Below are 18754 nucleotides of genomic sequence, written 5' to 3'. Positions count from 1 at the left end.
TTCAATTGACGACCAATCAGCTTTCTCCATCTAAGTCTGTGAACCAATGGTATAGTGCCAAACCAAAGGTGGCTTCCGATTCGAGCGCGTCAACAATTTATAAAAAAAGTAATTGCAAATTACTTTAATAATTACAAATTGACATAAATATTTACTGTATTACTTTTTTTAAATAAATAAACAATATTTAGGGATTCATTTGTTCCCTTGGGTTTCTGATGGCATGCTTTTGAGAAGTCAATGAGAAGTAGGGTGACCAGAAGCATGAAAAGGACACTGAAAAGGACACTCGAATTCAGGAAGGAAGATAAAGGGTCAAAAGGGAGGACAAGTGTTGTGAAAAGATAAATAAGAAAATAAGACAGTACCATTTCCAAAAATATTTCTATTGTAATAGAAATTAAAATATATAATTTGGTCAATTCAGCAATGGTTGTTTGAGCATCCGCTGTTGTTGTGTTTGGAGCAAAAAATTATGTTAAAGAAGAGTGCCCGGCAGAACTAGCATGATCCTTGTGCCGTTGCGTAACGCAGGCATACCGCTCTTCCCCCTACTACTCACGTCTATATCAATGCGACAGAGCCTACTGAAGGCATGATATTGATCTTTGCTGCTCTTAATGGCAGACGCATGTGGAGTTTGCACGTGATTTAACAGCCCACTTTTCCTGGTGGTGTGGTGCTTTCGGGGACGGTCCGGATACCTTTGACGGTTTGTGTGATTTTCTTGTGCTGGAGCAATTTCGTCAATCGGTTCCGGTCCGAATAGGTAAGGTCGGGTTTGTAAGGTCGGTTGTTGAGGCTGCTGTGCTGGCTGACGATTATGTTTTGATCCATTTGTGGGATTTTGTGGATGATAGGGTTTGTGGTGACGTGGGTCGTGGCGGGGTCTTAGAGTCATTTTGGGGCACAGGCGACGTTCCTGGGGGCCGTGGGGTTCGGCCAGGTGGGGGTGGCTCAGATGACTGTCACTTTTGTCAGCGATCGGGGCATTGGAAGAATGAGTGCCCTGCCTTGAGGGGGAGGTGTGGAGGTTCCATTAATATTAGACCTACTGCATTGGCTGCTCAGGTCCCTGGTTGTTCCAAGGGTGTTCAAAACCCGGGTGGTCTGGGGTCCTGCACTTCTGGTAGGGGGGAGTATTAGCCGTTCATCACGGATGGATTTGTCTCCCTGGTGGGTGGTGGGGTGCAGGTTCCGGTCAGGATATTGAGGGACACTGGTGTGTCTGAGACATTCGTGTTGCAGTCGGTGTTGCCTTTTTCCACGGTATCTGATACCGGGACGAGGATACTGGTTCTTGGGATAAGGCTGAACACTTTTGCGGTCCTTTACACAGGTTGGTTCTCCAGTTGGACCTAGTGCAAGGTGAGGTGGTGGTTGGGGTTCGGCTTTCCTTGCCCGTTGAGGGGGTGTCAGTGATATTGGGTAATAACCTGGCGGGTGCGTGTGTCTTTGGCGATGCTCCTCCGTCCTTGGTGGTGTGCCCTGACCCGGCTCTGTCGGGGACTCCCAATCACTGTGAACAATGTTTCCCCAAGGTGTTCTTTGCGTGTGTCGTGACGCGCTCCATGTCCTGCGGCGTTTCCTCAGGCCGGGATAAGGATGTTGTTTCTATCTTGCCCTCCATCCCGTGGTTGGTGGATCTACCCCATGCGGAGTTGCTCGAGGAGCAGGGGGTGGATCCGGAGCTTAAGGGGTTGTTTTATTCTGGTTGTTCCTTTCGACGACCTGGAAAGCGTTAGGCAGGGTTATTTCCTAAGTTGCTAATGCATAAATGAGTGCCGTCTGGTGATTGTTTAGTGGGTGAGGCTACATACCAGACTGTAGTGCCAGGGAAGATTAGGGGGTTGGTTTGGGGGGTTTCTCGTTGGGACGTGGCAGGACATTTGGGGGTGAGGAAGACCTAAGATCGTATCCTTAAAAAAAAAATTGCCCTCGGTTAAAGCGAGATGTTTCTCCTTTCATTAAGACCTGCTATACATGTAGGGTGGTTGGGAAGCCGAATCAGTCAATCAAGCCGGTTCCGTTGTTTCCGGTGCCTGCAGTTTCTCTGCCTTTTGAGTATTTGACTGTGGATTGTGTTGGGCCGTTACCTCGTTCGAAGGCTGGGTTTAGTTATTTGTTTACAGTGATGTTATCCTGCCGTTTATCCCCCTTCGTACTATCACCACAAAGTCTGTGCTACAGGCGTTGACCCAGTTTAGGGTCCAGCAGAAACTGGGTGGAGGGGTTGCCCTGGTTGATGTTGGCAGCTTGCGAGGTCTCGCAGGAGAATACGGGGTTCAGCCCCAACAACCTTGTGTTTGGACATGCCACTCGTGGGCTTTTGGCCATGTTGCAGAATGACTGGACATCTTCTGAGCCGCCGGGGAGCTCGTTGGCTTATGTAAACGGGTTTCAGCAGAGGCTGTGTTTGGCAGGGGGAGATGGCTTAAAAGAATCTGTCCGCTTCACAAGCGAAGATGAAGTGGCTGTTTGATCGTCGGGCGTAGCCCCGTCAGTTTACGTCGGGTGATCAGGTTCTGGCGTTGCTGCCAGTAGCGGGGTCTCTGTTTCAGGCGAAGTTTAGTGGTCCGTATAGCGTTGTGCGGAAGTACTCGTTTCAAAACTACGAGCTTGCTACTCCTTGCCAGAGGAAGAAACGTCAGCTGTGTCATATTAACCTGTTGAAGGCCCACTATACGCGTGGGCTTGGGTCTGGGCCGGTTGCTGATGCGGGGGAGGTTCGGGCTATGCTTTTGGTAGACTCTGTGCCAGGGGCTCCCGGTTCCTCTGGGGTGGCTACGGGTGATGAGGAGGGGGTTCCTCGCGTGGACGATTCTGTGCCTCGGGACGGTTGAGGAATTCAGAGTCCTTGGATTCTTTGCCGGACTTGCTACATCCTTTGTCCCCTGACCGTTGTGACACGCTGGTTGGGTTGGTTAGGGCTTACCCGGCCTTGTTTGCGGATACCCCGTCCCGTACTCACTGGGCTGTGCACGATATTGACGTTGGTGATGCAGAACCGATTCGTCAGCAGTTTTATTGGGTTTTGGTTCAGAAGCGGGCCCACATGGATTTGGAGATAGCGTACATGTTGGAGAATGATATAGCTAGGCCCTTGTCATCTAGTCTCCTTGGCGTCACCTTGTCTGTTGGTGAGTAAGCCTGACGGGGCGTTTAGGTTTTGCACAGACTACCGTAAGGGTAATTGTGTGACTAGGCCGGATTCGTTCCCGCTTCTGCATATGGAGGATTGTATTGACGGCGTTGGTCCTGCGAAGTTTGTGAGTAAGTTTGACTTGCTGAAGGGCTACTGGCAGGTGCCGTTGACCCCCAGGGCCCGTGACATCATCTCCGCATTTGTGACCCCGTCAGGGCTCTATTCTTACTCGGTAATGAGCTTCGGGTTACGAACATGCCGGCCACTTTTCAGCATTTGATGAATAAGGTTGTTTCGGGTCTGGAAGGTTGTGCGGTTTATTTGGATGACGTTGTGGTGTTCAGTGATACCTGGGGAGAACATCTGGCCTGTATTCAGGCGTTGTTTGGCCGTCTGGCTGACGCCTGCCTGACCGTTAACCTGGCGAAGTGTGAGTTTGCCAAGGCGACGTTACGTTCCTGGGTAAGGTTGTCGGTCAGGGCCACGTTCGGCCGGTGCGTGCCAAGGTTTGGACCATTGATGACTTCCCGGCCCCGGCCACAAAGAAGGGGCTTATGCAGTTTCTGGGTATGGTTGGATAATATCGGGGGTTCTGTAGGAACCTTTCTACCGTGGTTGCACCGTTTGTTTGGTCTCCCGACTGTCAGAAGGCCTTTGAGGATGTGAAAATGCTTCTAACCTCGTCCCCTGTTCTCGCTGCTCCTCGGGTTGAGCTGCTCTTTTTGTTGCAGGTTGATGCCAGCCAGGTTGGAACCGGAGCGGTCCTCATCAAGGTTGTTGGGGGGGTGAAGAGGCCTGTCAGTTTATTTTCGAGGAAGTTGAATGACCACCAGCTGAACTACTCGGTGATCGAGAAGGAGGCTCTTGCACTTATTTGGGCCATTTCTGCATTTTGAGGTGTATGTGGGTTCTGGGGTGACCCCCGTTGTTGTTTATACACACCATAACCCTCTGACCTTTTTGCACTCCATGCTGTGCCCAAATCAGCGGATAATGCAGTGGTGTATGTTTTTGCATGTGGCGCACTACCCTTGGATGTGCACCACATCAAGGGTAGGGACAATGTGGTGGCCTATGCTCTGTCGCTTAGCCTTGTTTGCATGTGTGGGTGTGTTCGCTCGGTGACTCGGTAAGCTGCTGATGGGGTCCGAGTTGGTTGCGATGACACCCTGTGTCCCCGTCTTGTGGGGGGGCGTGTGACGTCCTCCTTCTCCTTGGCCATTACGGATTGAGTGGATACACCTGGGCGGCGTGTCCCTTCCCATTTAAGAAGATGTCGGAAGGAGAGAGGAAACCCCTTCCTTTTGTCCGCAGCACGTTTGTTTAAGTTGTGGCAATCTTTTTGACTTTGGTTAACACACCTTTCAACACTACACACTTACATGAGTCACCTAAACCCATGTACATCATTGATTCACTGACTGGCATGCTTTATCTTTGGTTATGTTCTGTTAGTATTGTTTAATAAATCGTCACAGCAGATCACCTTTGCACATGTGTTCCCTTCGTTTTGCCTCAAAGCACTGAGCCGGGTTCGTAACACTTGTCTTCAACTTCCAGGAATTAATTTAATCTGTTGTATGCGCAGTACTGCATGCAATATTGTAGTGTTTTGTTTTCATAAATTGGATAGCACTTTTCACACCTTTGATTATTTTGCACCGAGACTAAACTGGCCTTGAACAAACAGTTTTAAAACCAAACCAAGAAAAAATCTCATATATTGAAACAAACAAAAAAGTCAAAGAGGACATGGCATATAGTCTTAACGCCACCATTCTTACTAAGACAGAGGCTGTTCAACTGAATCACTAAAGGCTACCCCTTTTCAGAAAAAAACACGTAGTCACACACTATCATGAGAATGAGTTAATCAATGGAGAGTGGGGGAGAGTGGGGTAAGTTGTGCCAGTTTCTACTTAAAGTGACTTTAAAGCAAGGCCATGACAGTAATGCTCCCAACTAAAATATGTACATATATTTCAGGATGTGGTGCATCCCTGGGAACAATCACTTTAGATCTGAAATATAGTATTTAAGAAATATAGCTTTCTGAAAAAAAGTGGTCTTGTGGCACAACTTGCCCCAGAGGCGGGGTAAGTTGTGCCTTTAGAGAGAATACATTGGGGGTAAATTGTGCCATTGATTACTGAAGTAAAACTGTATATTTTGATCTCAGAAACTGTGATGCTATATAAAAGCTTGACAAATTCAATACAAAATGACTTATTTAAGGTATATTTAAAGTTATTTTACAACATCAAAGGCCAATTTTCTACAAGTCAATTGCGCCACATGAACACATCACAGACATCCCAACCTGCAGAAACTCATTTCAGGGAGGTGGCTTTCCCCCCCCCCCACTCAACCAGCTCCCCCCCCGGGACGCAATCAGGACGTGCCATATGCACCTGTCTCGACCAGAAATGACCATTGGACAGTCTCGCTCGCTCTAAATACAAAATCCCAGATTTCCGGAAGATTGTATAGCATTTGCTGGCGTCAGGGAACCGCTATTGAAATGCGGGAGACTCCCCGAACTACCGGGAGACTTTGGATGTCTGACATCAAAGGTCAATTTTCTTAAACAAGGCCTGGGGCTGCATGAACACATGAGAACAAGTTCTCGGAGTTCAAATGAGAAAAAAATGAAATTTAAATGAAGACCAAATTGACTGCAATTCTCTTCACAGATCTGGCACAACTTACCACAGGCCCTTTGGCACAACTTTCCCCAAACCCACGTTTTTGGAAAAATGCATCATCCAGCAGTTTTGAGCTAAAATCATGCTAGCTATACAGACTTATTGTGTAGCTTACCAAAGCTCTAAAACATGTGTGAAATGTTTTCAAACTTGTCTTTAACTGTTCAGACACAACAATCAAAAAACCTTGATCATAGAAATTTTACTTTGGAAGGCAAAAAACTTTTGAACTTAAATGTGTTTACCTCTCAGGCAATGAGGGTCTGTTCTTTACAGGATGAGTAAAACGACTGACTCTTTAAAAATGTGTGGTCCCATGACCAATTTCTTCTATGGTTCCCTAGAAACAGGGGTTGGCACAACTTCCCCGCTGGCACAACTTACCCCACTCTCCCCTATACAGTCTGTAAAATTAGTCCAGACCTATTCTTTATTCAGTCAGGGCAAATTAGGACAAAGAGTTTCATGGTGTTCTGCCTGTCTCCAATAAATGTTTTGTTGACTGAGAGGAGAAAGAGAGTCCCCAGGGTCCCTGAGGCAGAATAATGATGATTCAGCATGACACCAAACAGCAAACAGAGCTAGCATTATTATCTCAAATCTCAGGGGAGGGGGAGACACCAACTCATATTGGCCGCTTTGTTTTAGCCCCCTCATTACAGTGGGGCTGCCTAATGAAGTGTGTGAGGCAGACCGCTTTAAAAAACAAAACTAGGAACAGGCAGTTCCCAGTTTGTCTGAGTGGAGGTGCTGTTATTCTCTACAACTGTACAAGCCTTTAATAGTTTGACCTTCCTCCTTAGCCACCATGGACAGGAGTAGGCCAGTCTCTCAAAACATCTCATTTTAAGCTGTTCGTGGAGAGGTTGGCAATCTGTGTCCTGGTTCTCAGAACAGCAGGGTATAGCTTGCTATCTGGGCCTTCAGTCCACCTTGGGACCAATAACCCAAATCACATGGTCCTTCTGCCCTAAATAAAAAGGCTTTTCCATTGATCTCATTTAGTGTCGAGGCACAGAGCAGCATGACATGTGCACTGTCACCATTTGATCAAGGATATCTTGGCCTACTCTTGAGGACTTCACCTGCACTGACCAAGGATTGATCTACAATCCCCTCCTGACCCCTAAGGGTTTTCTCTCTCTCTCTCTCTCTCTCTCTCTCTCTCTCTCTCTCTGTCTCTCTGCCTGTATTGCTCTCTTTTTTAAACATGCTCTCTTTCCTATGATGCATTTCTGCTCTTTGCATACTCATTGCATTCTTCTTCCATCTATGTCTGTCCTGTCTCTTCCTCTCTCACATTTTCCTATCTATCTCTCTCTCTCTTTCTCTCTGTGACTTCCTCTCCCTCCCCCATCATCTTGCTTTCACACTACTCTCTCAGTCCCAGACTAACCTAATCACCATGCCGCTATACCAAACCACACAGATACATTTAATGAGCATATGGTCATGGTTGGACATAAAAAGCAATTTACCATGCCCTAGACACAACTGGAAAATGGAGGTTCATTTTATTAAAGAAAGCCTGAGCGATAGAGAGGCACCACAGCTGTGTGTATCGTTTGGGGTCTCGAACAATGATATTTTTAGAGCGGTTGAGGAGTTGCTCTGCCTGGAAACCACTTAGCTGCCTCACTGATTGGATACTTGATGTCAGTAAAGTCATGGTCTAGGGCACTGGATAACCACTGGAAGGCTTATTCTAAATGGATTGGAGTGGATTTCCAATCTTTTCCAGGGCAAAAATACTGTTAAGGGACTTAAAGGGGTGATTGACTGTTTTTTTGGGGGTATTTCACACTGTTCCTTAAGGTATGTAACATTGGTTGGGCTGAAAATGGACCGGGGTGCGGTTCTATGCCCCCTGATACATCCAGTAAAATGTTTGTCTATACCGTAGCGTAGAAGATCCCTGTGCAGTTCGACCCTCGACACATTTGCGCGAATCATTTCACCAAGGACTGTTCTGTTTCAGTCAAGAAAGGTTGCCAGACGGCTAGCCCAGAAGGCTGGAATATAATCTGTGCATGCGCAATTTCTGAGGAAGTCTTATATCAAAACATTACTCAAGTGGGGTGTGCTATGTCACTGTATAAAACTGAGCGCAGCACACAATCGTCCTCTTTAATCCTTCATGCGATAAGGTAAGATATTTCCCTGACAGCGCGAGGGGCCTACTGACTGTAGTCTGAAAGCTGGTAGATATACCCCTTTCCAGGCTATTGCGCTCGCTAGGATTACTTGTGCTCTACTGTTTTTTAAGGTAGCTGTCGCTACTAATAAGAAAACAGTATTTTTCTCCCCATATTGTGTGCGACTCTCGCTCTATTGAGGCTAGCATCTTATTGTAGGGGACTCACTGTTGACTGAGTCACTCCCCTAATTGGTTAAGGGAGGTAGAGAGTAGCTAGAGAACATCCCTCTGGCTATATATCTCAGCGGCTGCTACGGGCTCAATATCTGTGCCTTGTGGCTGCTGGTACCGCCTCTGGTACCACAGACTCTGAGGTGACCACCTCTGGTACCGTTGTTATTATTGGTACCATCTCTGGTACCACTGTGGCAGAATTGCTGGTACCACGTCTAGTACCACTGCATCTGTGCTCATTGCAGATAAGTGCACTGATTGTGTTTTGTAATTTAGGGGTAATACTCCTCCTTAGAGGTACTACACAATCGTAAATACCATGCCTGGATTTCACGATTGCACGAACTGCAATAGAAAAATGCAGATTGAGGATAGCCACACCCTCTGTGTGGTTTGCCTCGGCCCCGGAGCATTCTGTCGCTTCCAGGGCAGACCCGTCCAGCTGTCGAAGCTGTGCCTCATTCTACACTCAAACCCTGTCAAGTCGAGTGAACCAGGTTGCTGGTGGCAATGGATCTGTGTCATCAAGGGCATCTTCTGAGGATGGTTCACAACGTTCACCATGGGCAGCTTCTTTTGAGACCAAAGTCGGTGAAAACAAGGAGTCTGCCTCACCCCCCTCTGGTAAGAAACACAGGAAAAGGAAGCATGAGACATACGAGGCTCTGGCCACTACAAAGACTTATTTGGCTAAAGAGGTGTCGTCGCTGGCTGTGAATCAGCAGTGGATGATGCAGCAGCTGACTGGCCGCCCAGCCGCCTCAGGCGAGCATTCTGCTGGTGCCTCTTCTTCTCACTGGCCTGCCCCATGGGAGGCCACTGATGACTGTGAAGGTATTTCCCTGATTGAATCTGATAACCTTGAAGACAATTACATTGGCTGCAACATCCCCTCATCCTTCGGATCTGAGCTCTGACCAAAGTTCATCCTCACATTCTGTGCCTTCGGATGCTTCTGCTGCACTCTCTGATGATGAGTTCATTGGCCTAATGTGCGCAGCTGCTAGGTGTATAAAGGTGGAGATGCCAGCTAAAACGCAGGCCCCACCATCTCGATTTGACAGGGCAAGAGATGCCAAGTACATGAGATGATAAGTACATATACATTTAGTCATTTAGCAGACGCTCTAATCCAGAGCGATTTACAGTAGGTATGGGGACATTCTCCCCGAGGAAAGTAGGGTGAAGAGCCATTCCCAAGGACACAACGTCTGGCTGGGAATCGAACCAACAACCTTCTGATTAATAGCCTGACTCTCTAACCGCTCAGCCATCTGACCCCCTGTACACAATCTTCTCTCCCTGTGCTACCAGATTGTGTCAGGGAAATTACATCTGTGTGGCAGCACCCCGAAGCTGCCACCCCACCCATGAGACACTGGGCACAATTTGCCAACATCAATGGGGCAGATGAGGTAGGATTTGGTGCATACCCAGCAATGGATGATTCCATAGTTGTTCTTGTACACCCGCCTACAGCCCTCGTGTGGAATCCTTCATGCCCAAATAAGCATTATCGCACGACTGACAAATGGCTTAAGAGGACATTTTGCAGTACATCTGTTCTGGCGCTGTATCAAATGGAGCTCATAGAGGACCTCTCTGCTGCCCCCGCACAAGAGGTGGTGAAGGAGAGCATGTACAGAAACGTCCTGCACACTCCTCCGCAGCTGTAAGCCATAGATTTGAGACCACTGAACGACTACCTCCGGCCGTCACGTTTCAAGATGCTCTCCATGAAGCAGATCATCCAGTCAGTTCAGGTGGGGGACTGGTTCACGAGTATAGACCTCTGAGATGCTTACTTCCACATCTCTGTCCACCCCGATCATCGGCGGTTCCTCCGGTTCGCACTAACAGACAGAGCTTTCGAATTCAATGTTCTCCCATTCAGATCATCTCTGGCACCCCGCGCATTCACAAAGTGCATGGATGCAGCTTTGAGCCCTCTGCCCTCAAGGCGTCAGAGTGCTAAATTATCTGGACGACTGGCTGATTTGTTCACCATCAAGACAGCACGCCGTGTCAGACACAGCAGCGGTCGTGGCCCACTTGCAACAGTGGGACACTCAATATGGAGAAGAGCGGGCTGAATCCGTCACAACAAATTATCTTCCTGGGGGTAAATCTTGACTCCGTCACCATGTTAGCAGGTCTGTCGGACCAGAGGATTGTCAATTTGTATCAATGCCTTTCTCACTTCTCTGGGTCAAAGCAGTGTCCGGTCCCACGATTTCCAGAGGCTTAAGGGGCCTGATGGCTGCAGCCTCTCAGGTGGTTTGCCTCGGCCTGTTACATATGAGACCCATACAGAGATGGTACTTGTCCACGGCACTCCACCCTGTGAAAAATTAGAACAAGTTCCTTCTGGTAACATCGAGGTGCTTAAGAGCTCTCCACTGGCGGAATACACCCCAAAATCTGAGCAGAGCAGTTCAGAGGTCTTAACCACTGATGCCTCCCTTTCAAGTTGGGGAGCAGTGTTGAACGGTGTGGGAGCTCAAGGAGTGTGGTAGGTCAATCTAACTATCTATCTGCCATTTCCTGCCGGCATTAAAAGACAAACATGTACTAGTGCGGACAGACAACATCTTAGCAATAGCTTACATAAACCACCAGGGGGGACTGAGATCTTCAGCGCTACGTGGCTCAGACACTCCTTCTTTGGGTGGACAAACATCTTTCCTCCATCAGAGCGGTATACCTTCTGGGCTCATTGAACTCTGCGTTTGACCTGTTGTCAAGAGGCCGTCCGCATCCAAGCGAATGGAGGCTGCATCCAGCCACAGTGCACCTGATTTGGGCTTGTTTTGGGAAGGCACGCATAGATCTTTTCGCCTCAAAGGAGTCGGGCCACTGCCCACTGTGGTTCTCCTTATGCGGAAACGAGGCTCCTTTGGGGGTAGATGCACTGGCGCATGTATGGCCTCAGGGCCTCCTGTACACCGTGCTGGAGAACATGAGGAGAGAGAACTTGGAGGTTTTGCTGGTAGCTCCACGCCACCACCAAGCACCATGGTTTGAAGAGATTCACAACCTCCTGTCAGAGGAGCCATTGGAAATCCCTCTGAGGAAGGATTTACTATCCCAGGCAGGGGGGCAGTTGTGGCATCCAGACCCCTCTCTGTTCAATCTTTGGGTCTGGCCACTGAAAGGGACACATTCATGGCTCAAGGATTGTCCAGCGTGGTGACACAGACTTTGCAGAGTACTACAGCTCCCTCTACAAGAGCACTGTATTCTTACAGGTGGGAGATGTTTAAGACTTGGTGTACACGCCGGAACGAATGCCCAAGGTCAGCCTTACTAATGTTAGTACTTGAGTTTTTGCAGGAACTCTTTGAACAGGGCAAGTCCCCTTTGACCTTGAAGGGATTTCTTCCAGCGATTTCAGCCAGCCATGAGCGTATAGAGGGCAAAGCTGTGGGGGCTAACACCCTGTCCATACAATTCTTAAGGGAGCTCAGTGACTACGCCTAAGACAGCTTCCCTCTGTGCCTGCATGGCAACTCAATGTAGTCCTCCAGGCACTGACAAAATCTCCATTTGAACCCTTGGCAGATGTTGATATAAAATGGCTCTCTCTGAAGGTAGCCTTCCTACTGGCTATCAAGTCTGCTAAGCGCATTGGAGAACTCCACGCCTTGTCTGTGCATGCAGACTGTTCCTATGTCAAGCCGAATGGGGCTGGGATTGTGCTGCGTCCTAACCCTGTCTTCGTGCCCAAGATCCTCTCAGCCCAGAACTTGAACCAGGTCTTTGCCTTGGACCTATTTCATCCCCCTCCCTTTGGGTCAGAGGAGGATGAAACACTGAATTGTCTGTGCCCAGTGAGGGCCCTACTCTGCTACGTCAATCGTACACAAAGTGTCCGGGTAACAGATCAGCTTTTTGAATGCTATGGTGCAGGTCAGCAAGGGAAAGCCATTTCCAAACAGAGATTGTCACACTGGGTGATGGAGGCTATTAAGTGCACTTATGAGCTGTCAGGACTTTCTGCACCAACAACTGCGGTGGCCCATTTGACACGGGGTATTGCTACACACGGGGTGGGATCTCCTGAAAGGAGTTCCATTGCATGAGATTTGCCAAGCAGCTTTGACCTTTGCCAGGTTTTACTCCTTAAATGTGACATCCCGCTTGTCATTCGGGAATGCAGTTTGAGTTCTAACTGAGTATCCTACAGAGTTCCAGGTGGATGCTTTTGTGTGCAGCGTTAAATAAAAGCCTGAACGATATTTCTTTGTCCTGTTATTATTGAACTCGGCTGGGTGGTCCGTCCTCCGCGACGTTGTGACATACATGTATTCCAGCCCTCTGGGCTAGCCATCTAGCCACCTTTCTTGACTGAAACAGAATGTTGGGTTACGGCTGTAACCTTGGTTCTGTGAAGGAAAGAAAGGCTGCCAGACTTTGTTGCTACTCTGGACTTTGCGTTCAGGATTTATATGAGGACGATTGTGTGCCGTGCTCAGTTTATATACAGTGACGCAGCACACCCCACATGAGTAATGTTTTTAAATAAGTCTTCCTCAGAAATCGCGCATGCACAGATTATATTCCAGCCCTCTGGCAGCCTTTCTTTCCTTCACAGAACCAAAGTTATAGCCGTAACCCAACGTTTTGAAAACTTGGGACAATGTAAAGCAGGATTTGCTATGAAGCTGTTGCTGAAAAGAGGTGCGTTCTGATCTTATGTTCATCACAACCGCAAGCTGTACTATGATTTTGTGGTAACAGTTATTAGCAATGCTAACGTATCCTGTATTTATATACAGGATATATATTAGGGATGGGCGTGGTTAATCGAATATCCGGATATCCTAAAGTAAGTTAGTATTCGAATACTTTTTTCGAATACTTATGAGTGTAGTTTAATAAAAAAAAATGTTTTAATGAAAACCCGTCGTGTTGTGAATTCTAATAGTTGTGACGTTAGAAATGATGAAAACCATCAAAAAAGGTAGGCTACGCCTGCGTTCTGCTGCGAGTCTCCTTTCATTTCATTTGGCGCTACAAGAAGCATTGTGTCCTGGCTAAGCAGTAGGCTACCTCGCAGCAACCTCAGTTCATGCAGTTTTTTCTACGCCGGCCTGCTCGTAAATCGACTCCGTACTGGCCTCTCCCCTGAGCATGTTTACATGCTCATTTTCCTGAATGAAAATACGTATGGCTAATGCAGTTGTGGCTTATTTATTTTCTTACCAGTAGCCATGTAGAGCTAGCGTAATCCACTGTTTATGTTTGCATTCTGTGGTGGCGCACAGTATCCTATAGGATTTCGGTTCCAGTTAATATCCAAGTTAATATGCAATATTTCTCCATGTGTGTCTTTCGTTTTTATCGAGGATAGCCTTCCCAATGTGTTTAATTTAGTCCAATGTAGCCTACTTTTTATTTCACATAATAGGCTAATTGCTTTTCCGCCAAATTAAGAGCCTACGTCTGAAGACGCAGCGTTTTTTCAAGTTCATTGTCTTTTCGTCATGTTAATAAATTGATCTTTCATTTGTTTTCTTTATTCAACCCTTATTTAATCTAATAGCTGAACAGTCCCAATTATTGCCAGAATGTGTGGTGGTTCATGTGTTTACTGTATGCTTTGCGTCACGGCAGGCTAATTAACGGAACCACATTAACAAAAATAGATTATCCGGATATTCGAAAATAATTTCGGATACTATTCGAATAGTGAAATCAGTTCAAATCTCCATCCCTAATATATATATGTATGTAGCACCTGCATTTTTCCAGTTCTTTCAAATAGATAATCTAGATAGGCATTAGCAATAGGCTAGACTGCTATTTGTTTTCTGGATATTTTTTTTGGAAAGCTTCCCTTCTAATGCCGACTACAGCTAGTCTAGCTAGAGTCATTTGCAAAGTAAGGTATGTTGATGTGTTTAGAAACGTATTTAGCATTGTACCTATGCTAGATACAGGAGACGTTAGCATTGCTAATAGGCTAACTGTTACTGACAAAATCATACTTGCAGCTTGCGTTTGTGAGGAGCATACGGTTGGAACTGCACCTCTTTTCAGCAACAGCGGCTTAGAAAATCCTTCTTTAAATTGTCCAAGGTCCGAGCAAATGAATAAATGATTTTCGAACTTCACAGGGATCTTCTCATAGAAAAACATCAGCCATGCCCCTCGAGTGTCTGGTTTCTTGGGAAGATTATGAAAAGTGTCAGCATTCCCTGTATAGCCTGGAACACTGCATTTACCACCGTAGTCCATTTTCAATATGCTAGAAAAATGTTCTTTATAATTCTGTGGAAGCACACAGAGCAGCGCGCAGCCAATTTTGGGGCATGACCAAGGTACAGACCATAGCCAAAAAAGGTGGCTTTTTCAAAACCTACCATTTTACAGCTACATTTTTTAATTGTGAGATTTACACAGGAAAGAGGTGTCAATGGACTTTGAGGTTTACTGTATGTCCATTTTACCCACTGAACTGTCATTATTCAACTGTGACAAGGTAAATTCGGTTCTGCAATCAATGACCCCTTTAAGTTTCACTAAACTAGTTAACAATGCGTTTATCACAGTATAGATGAACTCAGAGGAGATACAAGTTTCATGTTTCATGTTTATTTGGAATTTGCCACTTTACATGTTCATTCACTTGTTGAGACTGATGTTTTTTCCTTCACAGACAGTCTGCTATCATGTCAAAATCAGAGAGATAAATTGATGCATCAGGGTTTTATTTCTTCTGAAAATGTGTTTAAAAAAACTCGGTGCACAAACACACACACAAACAATCATTGTTACTGTGCCTCAGGGACTCTGCCACAGGAAATACAATGTAGTCTGTCATTCAACTGAGAGATATCATCTTATCTGTAGGACTTCCTCCCTGTGCAAGGACAGCATCAGGAATATAATACACCGTCCTGACTCTGTTTATCCTGTGGATTAGTGAGCCGTATATGCTGATGTGAGTTATTGCCTTCTGTTTGGAAGTACAGAGAAAAGCCCTAGGTCGGCACATTGATTGGGAACAGATAGTCCCATTCAACACTAACAGAAGCCCAACACATACCATGAACAGTTGTATCACAACCTCTTATTCTCCTTTTATGTATTTTTTTGTTTGAGAGATTACTTCCTAAATGCAAGTGTGTCTTTTGTGTGTGACAAGGTAGTGGGGGTGTTGTTCTATCTGGCTTACATACAGTACATTAACATACATACATACATACATACATACATACATACATACATACATACATACATACATACATACATACATACATACATACATACATACATACATACATACATACATACATACATACATACATACTACATCTAATTCAAATACACATACAAAAATATGCATTTAACTTTCATTTTCAGACATCTTAATCTTAATTGGGTGCATGTCGGAAAACGCACCACAGTCATTATACAAATGTCACTGCCATGCTGCCCACGTCAGAGTGCTAGGAGGTGAAGGCAAGAGTTGGGGGGAGAGTAAGCAGCAAGACCGCTAATGAGATTGCATCGAGGCGCAAAGGCTCCTCATCCCACACTTCCAGACTGGGTGTGTGTGTGTGTGCTGCCAACTACTTCACTGGCACAGACACCTGACAGATGTGTCCGCACCAGCTTGTGAGCCATGTTGTTATGTACGTCACACGCCTATCTCTGTCTCTCAACGGGAATACGGAGCTGATGTTGATTCCATGCATCTCTTTTAGTTCAAGGGTCTCCTTGCTACAGCATTTGATTTCCAAGTGTAACCTGGTTTACTCAAATCCAGATGAAGCATTGTCCGGTTTATACAGGAAAGGGATGTTGGGCGTGATCCATTTGGCGTGAACAGGAAGTATATTGATTTCTAAAGTAACCTGTCAGTGATCATTTTGTGTTGATAGAGGAAAGGCTTTCATGTGCATGTGAAAATGAACCAACTGTTTTGCTGACAAACTGTCTCTGTGTGAGTTGATAGATCAACCTCATAAAACATGACAATTTTCATAATTCATCATACCCTCACAAAGAAATATAATTCTGTTTGATTTTCAGGAATTATGATTCAGGTCTGTCAGCAGTGTTACTGTAAATATACCATAGTTTTCTTTTTTCACTGTCCAAAAATTACAGTTCATCTCTTGTGAGAGTGTCTCAGTTTAGAAAATGAGATTCTCCAGGCCTTCTGCCATGTTGGAACGGAGACTACGTACAGCAGTCACAGCAGGTTCTTGCAGAATGTCACATGGAACAGATAGTGATGCAGGACATCCTGTCACTACTGTCAGAAAATGAGGGCAGATAATGAAGATAGAGGAGGGGGATCGGATAATGTAAAAATTATGTGCTTTCAATGTACTCATTTGCAATCCATATAGCTTGTTTATTTGGCAACAGCTTTGTTAGTTAGGAGATATTTCACAGATTAGTTTGACGTGTGACATTTGAGTGTGTTGTATAGAGACCCGTCAGTTGTTTCGGACAGGCAAGCAAGGTTGCCTTACTGAAGAACTTCCGTTGCGGCAGATGGTCGGACAGAGTGGCTCAGACATCCATGTATATTGAGCTTCTTACCACACTCAGATATATACCATATACATGGTGAGTAAAAGTCTCAAATGGCCCTCTTTTGCCATACAGAGTAGGTGGACGCTATTTCCAGCAAACAGGTGCCATCGGGAGGCATGAGATGTACTTCTGAAAAGTTAGGGCCACACGGGGGAGTGTAGAGCCTGTCCCAGTTATGCAGTTACTGGATCAGGCATCTCGGAGGGCACACAGCAGGGAATCAAGTGACTAAGAGCAACCGTAGTCAATTTAATCTGGGATGGGACCTGAATTACTTATAAAATCAGGTTAACCAAGAGGGATATCACTCGTCATAATAATCAGGTGACTCAGACAGCCATGTTTCCATGTTGTTTCTATGTTGTTCCATTCATAACAACATAGAAACACAACTAGTTAAGAACAACCATGTCTATGACCATGTTACATACAGTACATACATTAATGATTACAACCATGTCAATATCACCTGGGCCCAAGAACAACCATTTCTAAAGGTACTAGTGCTTGTTGTTGCTGGCAGGGCTTATGGTCATGTGAAATCCACTGGCTTCTTGTCTGTAATGATAAATACCCAGAAGTCCCTGACAGCACATCCAAGGACTGGGACACACACAGCTGATAGGATGCCAATTTCAACCACAAGAGCCATTAATATTTCTACTTCCTTAGGTTTCCATGGAGACTGTGTGAAATGGAGAGAAACTGCCCTGGAACTGCGAGTTTGTGGTCGTAATAAAATAAAAAATGCTACTAATGTGCTCTTTTTGTTTGTCGCAATTGTTTGTTTCTATTAAAGTGTGATTAATAAGAATAAGATAATTAATTGTTTAATTCAACCTGAACCTAGTACATTGAATCATTGTGTGATCGTTAATCACTTCCTGTCTAAACATAAAACCATGTTATATCATTAACGTGATCATGTTGTGTACATTCTGAACATGGCAATTTCAGGATTCATGGAGCATGGTCTATTGACACAGAGAAGGTGTCTGACAACGACATATTTCCAAACATGTAAATGACATCAGTGAAAAAAAAAACAACCATCTGGCAGGAAGACACTTCTGTTTTTCTGCATTCTGTTTTTTATAGCTGAGAGGTGGACACAATCCCTGTGGTCTCAGAATTTCCTTTTTGTTTCAGGCGGATTTCCTATTTAAAAAAAGTTATATATATGATTTTATATTTTATTTATTTTCTCTCTTTGTCTTTGTGGCTAATACCCTGCTGAGAGGTTCATGTAGGAAAACACAGAGAATGATTTAAATTTGACTTTGTAAATGTGTAAATCAATGCAAAATTCTCGCTGAAGTTAAGCCTTATCCAAACAGTAAACATTGTCCCTGTCTGGGGTTTTTCCACAATGATGCATCACTATTTGAATGACTTTGCTTTGCCCTCCCATTCTGTACTAACCTGATAGAGCCTGGAACCTTCCAAGCAGCAATTCTTTATCTTTACTCCCTTGATTGTATTACATTCAGTATCAATGTGGACATTACATTAATCAGGATTGAAATCTCTAAGGCTTTGTGTTACATACATGCAGAAATTGTGAACTACAAGTTGCTTCATTGCTTGAAAAAACTACAAAAACAAAACGTGCGTTTGAATTTGAGCTAAACTTGAAAATTCCTCAATGTGAATTTTCCACACTTTTGGAATTAGTTGTCTTTTTTTGTCTCCCATTTAAACAATGAAGCTTTCTGTAACCGGAAGCTTTGGGTTTGAAGGTGTAATACAAAATTACTTTCTTTAAGACATCTATAATATTCGTTGGCCTATAACAGTTTTTGCTTAGGTTTTAACTTCTGTTAAGCTAGAATAATCTTTGGCCTCAGACAGTATTGCTTAAGTTTCCGCTTACTGACCAATCGTCTGGGCAACTTGACTGTTTGAACATCTGTATTAAGTTCTACAGCCTGTTTATTTTTTCGCCTTGCACATTGTGGAGTTCCACTTTTTGTTTGACAT

This window comes from Hypomesus nipponensis, chromosome 6 (assembly GCF_054491055.1).
Source record: "Hypomesus nipponensis isolate SF chromosome 6, ASM5449105v1, whole genome shotgun sequence".
In the NCBI taxonomy this organism is placed as follows: Eukaryota; Metazoa; Chordata; class Actinopteri; order Osmeriformes; family Osmeridae; genus Hypomesus; species Hypomesus nipponensis.
Note: the sequence above shows the minus strand (reverse complement) of the source record.